Source organism: Myotis brandtii, unplaced genomic scaffold (assembly GCF_000412655.1).
Source record: "Myotis brandtii unplaced genomic scaffold, ASM41265v1 scaffold1012, whole genome shotgun sequence".
Classification (NCBI taxonomy): Eukaryota; Metazoa; Chordata; class Mammalia; order Chiroptera; family Vespertilionidae; genus Myotis; species Myotis brandtii.
This window is the reverse complement of record NW_005353371.1, coordinates 202,717-207,972: the sequence shown is the minus strand read 5'-3', so window position 1 is coordinate 207,972 and position 5,256 is coordinate 202,717. Positions and strand designations below refer to the sequence as shown.

The 5,256-nt window shown below is 42.8% G+C and overlaps 1 protein-coding gene and 1 long non-coding RNA gene across 2 annotated transcripts in view; both read right to left on the bottom strand.

Moving 5' to 3' along the window:
- The window catches only part of LOC102260233 (zinc finger protein 14-like), a 36,147-nt gene that overhangs the window by 6,884 nt on the left and 24,007 nt on the right, over positions 1-5,256 (bottom strand). The gene's annotated exons all lie outside the window — the stretch shown is intronic.
- LOC106725143 overlaps positions 2,891-5,256 on the bottom strand; it is a 9,186-nt gene continuing 6,820 nt past the window's right edge. Inside the window, exon 3 of the long non-coding RNA XR_001361013.1 lies at positions 2,891-3,003. This is a non-coding gene — a long non-coding RNA (uncharacterized LOC106725143). The remainder of the gene's footprint in view (positions 3,004-5,256) is intronic.

Here is a 5,256-nt window from a genome sequence, read left to right as displayed (position 1 = left end):
TGGGGGGGGGAAAGAGGAACAAATGTAATAATCTGAGCAATAAAGATTTAATTTAAAAAAATTTTTTAAATTAAAAAAAAAATAAAGTGGGCACAATACCATACTCTGCCTGCCAATTGCCTAGAAATGCATGAAAGCGCCCACTCTGGTACATAGAAGTGAGGCACAACAGGCTCAGCCATGCAACTGAAGACAACAACTGAAGTTCCACAGAGATATCTCAGCTATGGTGGGTTGCCACAGAGAACTCTGGGACCTAATCCCCAAGATGGACCCCCTAGTACAGAGCACAACTGAAAATTAAGCCACCCTTGAAAGGGTCAATGCAAAAAATTCCCTGTGGAGCCACCCACCTTGTGCTCTGGCAGAGGGAGAGTGGAGTGGCCTGGAGCTGTGTGAGCAGAAGCCAGGATTGGGGGCTCAGAGGGTAGAGCTCAGAAGGCAGAAATCCCCATTTTCCTGGGGTGAGTCATTCCCTCACACAGCAGAGGACATCTGTCCCACACAGAAATTTGCCTTGTTTTGGGGGAAGACAGTGGACATTCCCTATTGGAAAATACCTTGCCCTGAGGCCACTTAAGAAACTAAAAAAATTAAAAATAAAACAAAACAGTTACCCTCCAGGCAGAAGCAACTGCCCTACCACGTTGAAAAATTCTCACCATACCTCAGGACCACTGCATGGGGCCACAAGTCAAGTCCAAATCCTATCTTTCTGTAGGTACAAGCTGTCTCTGGAGAATGAGTCTTTGCCTGATCTAATTAGTCAGAAACAACATTTAACACTGTCCTGCACCACAAATTGAGAGGTGTAGAGTATCTACCTAGTACATAGTCACAAATAGCTAAAATGAGGAGACAAAGAAACAACCCCCAAATGAAAGAACAAGAGAATTCTCCAGAAAAAGGGATAAATGAAGCAGAAATAAGAAATGTATCTGTAACAGAGCTCAGAGTATGAAGATAAAGATGCTCAACAACATGAAAAAAGATATAGTAACTGAAAAAAAGAACAGTTGGAAATAAAGAATGGCATAACACAAATAAAGAACATTGGAAGGAATAGACAGCAGATTAAGGGAAAATGAGGATCGAATCAGTGAATTAGAAGACAGAATTGAATATATCACTCAATCAGAAAAGAAAAAATGATTAAAAAACAGGAGGATTGCCCTAGCCAGTTTGGCTCAGTGGACAGAGTGTCGGCCTGTGAAATAAAGTGTCCCAGGTTCGATTCCGGTTAAGAGCACATGCCCAGGTTGTGGGCTCGATGCCCAGTGGAGGACTTGTGGGAGGCAGCCAATCCATGATTCTCTCTCATCATTGATGTTTCTATCTCTCTCTCCCTCTTCCTTCCTCTCTAAAATCAATAAAAATATATTAAAACAAAAACAGGAGGATAGCTTAAGTGAGCTGTGGGACAAAGTGAAATGTAACAATATTAGAATAGCTGCCAGAAGAGGCAGAAAGGAAGAAATGGATATAGAACATGTTTGAAGAAATAATGCAGAAAACTTCCCTAACCTGGAAAAGGAAAAAGTCACACAAGTTCAGGAGGCACAGAGAACTAAAGCAAGAAGAACCCAAAAAGGCCCACGCCCAGACACATAATTAAATTGCCAAGACTTAAAAGACAAAGAGAGAATCTTAAAGGCAAGAGAAAAGCAAACTGTTAACTACAAAGGAGTTCCCATAAGGCTGACACCTGATTTCTCATAAGAAACTCCACAGGCTAGATGGGAATGACATGACGTACTCAAGGTAATGGAAAGCAAGCATCTGAAACCAAGATTACTATATCCATTAAAGCTATCATTCAAAATCAATGGTCAAATAAAGAGCTCCCCAGACCAAAAAAAAAAAAAAAAAACAAGGCTAAACGTGTACATCGCCACCAAGCCAGCATTACAAGAAATGCAAATGCAAAAGGGGGCAAAAGACCTAAATAGACACTTTTCGGAAGTGGACATAAAGAACAACAGACATATGAAAACATGCTCAAAGTCACTAATCATCCGAGAGATGACAATGAGGTATCATCTCACACCTGAAATGGCTACCAACAAAAAAATCAACAAATGACAAATGCTGGCGAGGATGTGGAGAAAAAGGAACCATGGTGCACTGCTGGTGGGAATGGATACTGGTGCAGCCACTGTGGAAAACAGTATGGGTTTCCTCAAAAATTTAAAAATGGAACTTGCCAAACCAGTTTGGCTCAGTGGATAGAGCGTCGGCCTGCAGACTAAAGGGTCCCAGGTTCGATTCCGGTCAAGGGCATGTACCTTGGTTGCAGGCGCATCCCCAGTGGGGGGCGTGCAGGAGGCAGCTGATGGATCTTTCTCTCTCATCAATGTTTCTAACTCTCTATCCCTCTCCCTTCCTCTCTGTAAAAAAAACAATAAAATATATTTTTTTAAAAATCAAAAATTAAAAATAAAAATGGAATTCCCATTTGACCCAGTAATCCCACTTTTAGAAATATATTCCAAGAAATCAGAAACACCAATCAGAAAGAATATATGCACCCCTATGTTCATAGCAGCATAATTTACAATAGCTAAGAGTTGGAAACAGCCTAAGTGGCCATCAGCAGATGAGTGGATTTAAAAATTGTGGTATCCCTAGCCAGTTTGGCTCAGTGGATAGAGCATCCACCTGCAGACTGAAAGGTCCCAGGTTCAATTCCAATCAATGGCACGTGCAGGGGGCATGCAGAAAGCAGCCAATTAGTGATTCTCTATCATCACTGATGCTTCTATCCCTCTCTCCCTTCCTCTCTGAAATTAATAAAAAATTTATTAAAAATAATACTAAAAAATAATAAGTAAAAAGCTGTGGTACATCAGCACAATGGCATACTATGCTGCTGTAAAAAAAGAACTCTTTCGCGAAGGCCCGCGGCGGGTGTTGATGCAATGTGATTTCTGCCCAGTGCTCTGAATGTCAAAGTGAAGAAATTCAATGAAGCGCGGGTAAACGGCAGGAGTAACTATGACTCTCCTACAGTAGCCAAATGCCTCATCATCTAATTAGACGCACATGTGAATGGATGAACAAGATTCCCACTGTCCCTACCTACTATCCAGTGAAACCACAGCCAAGGGAATGGGCTTGGCGGAATCAGTGGGGAAAGAAGACCCTGTTGAGCTTGACTCTAGTCTGGCACGGTGAAGAGACATGAGAGGTGTAGAATAAGTGGGAGGCCCCCGGTACCCCTTCCCTGAGTCCCCGCGAGGGGGCAGGGAGGGGGGCACGCCGGCCTTGCATGCACCCATATGTTTATAGAAGCACAATTCACCATAGCTAAGATCTGGAAACAGCCTAAGTGCCCATCAGTAGATGAATGGATTAGAAAACTGTGGTACATCTACACGATGGAATACTATGCTGCTGTAAAAAAGAAGGAACTCTTACCATTTGCAACAGCATGGATGGAACTGGAGAGCATTATGCTAAGTGAAATAAGCCAGTCAATGAAGGACAAATACCACATGATCTCACTCATTCATGGATAATAAAGACCATTATAAACTTATGAACAAAAATAGATACAGAGGCAGAGCTGCCTCAAACAGACTGTCAAACTGCAGCAGGAAAGCCGGGGAGGAAAGGGGGGCAGAATGGGGAGGTAAGAGATCAACCAAAGGAATTATAGGCATGCATATAAGCATAACCAATGGACATAAGACACTGGGGGGTAGGGGAGGCCAGGGGATTGTCAAGGGCGGGGGGAAAAAGGAGACATGTAATACCCTTTGTAATACTTTAAGCAATAAAACAATTTAAAAAAAAAAAGAACTCTTACCATTTGCATCAGCATGGATGCACCTGGAGAGCATTATGCTGAGCGAAATAAGCCAGTAAGAGAAAGATAAATATCACATGATCTCACTCATTTGTGGAATATAATGAACAACATAAACTGATGAACAAAAATAGATCTGCAGCCCCCTAACTGGTTTGGCTCAGTGGATAGAATGCTGGCCTGCAGACTGAAAGGTCCGAGGCTCGATTCCAATCAAGGGCATGTACCTTGGTTGCGGGGACATCCCCAATAGGAGGTGTACAGGAAACAGCTCTATCCCTCTCTCTTCCTCCCTATAAAAATCAATAAAGTATTTTAAAAAACAGATCTATAAACATAAAAGCATCAAACAGACTGTCAAACCTCAGAGAGTTGGCAGGGGAGGGAGGCGGATAAGACATCAACCAAACGACTTGTATGCATACATATAACCAATAGACACAGACAGGAGGGGGTGAGGGTATGTGCTGGGGATAGGAGAGCTGGGGAGAGGTCAATGGGGGGAAAAGGAGATATATGTAATAACTTACACACTAAAGAATTTAAATTAAGAAAAGAAAAAGAAATGCGAAAGGGATTGCTATAATAAGAAGATAAAGAGAAACCTAGGCATGCAGAATTAAAATGGCAATAAAGCCCTAGCCAGTTTGGCTCAATGGATAGAGCATCAGCCTTCAGACTCAAGGGTCCCTGGTTTAATTCAGGTCAAGGACATGTACCTTGGTTTCAGGCACATCCCCAGTAGGGGGTGTGCAGGAAGGAGGCAGCTGATTGATGTTTCTCTCTCATCGATGTTTCTAACTCTATCCCTCTCCCTTCCTCTCTGTAAAAATAGCAATAAAGTATATATTTAAAATGGCAATAAATAATTACCAGGCAATAATAACCCTAAATGTAAATGGATTAAATGCTCCAATCAAAAGGCATAGGGCAGCTGAATGGATACAAAACCATGATCCAACTATATTCTGTCTACAAGAGTCCCACCTCAGAACAAAAACAGCCTAGTACTGACACAAGAATAGGCATATCTACACTAATAAAAGAGAAAGATGCAAATTGACCATACCTCCGACACGCTTCCCATTGGCTAATCAGGGAGGTATGCAAATTAACTGCCAACCAAGATGGCGGCCGGCAGCCAGGCAGCTGAAGCAAACAGGAGGCTTGCTTGCTCCAGTGATGGAGGAAGCCAAGGTTCCCCACCTGCCGCTGCCGGCCTCTGAGCTGCACTCAATAAGAAACAATGCTGCAATTATAGAAGCTAAACAGACCCCAGAAACCTGCTTTCAGCCAGCCGGGTTGGGAGCTGGAGCTGCAACAGTGTTTCAATTATAGAAGCCAAACAAAACCAGATACCTGCTTTCAGCAGCCAAGGTCTCAGAGCTGGAGCCGAGCCTCAGAGCTAAAGCCGGCTCTCAGTTCCAGTGACAGCCATAGAAGGTAAA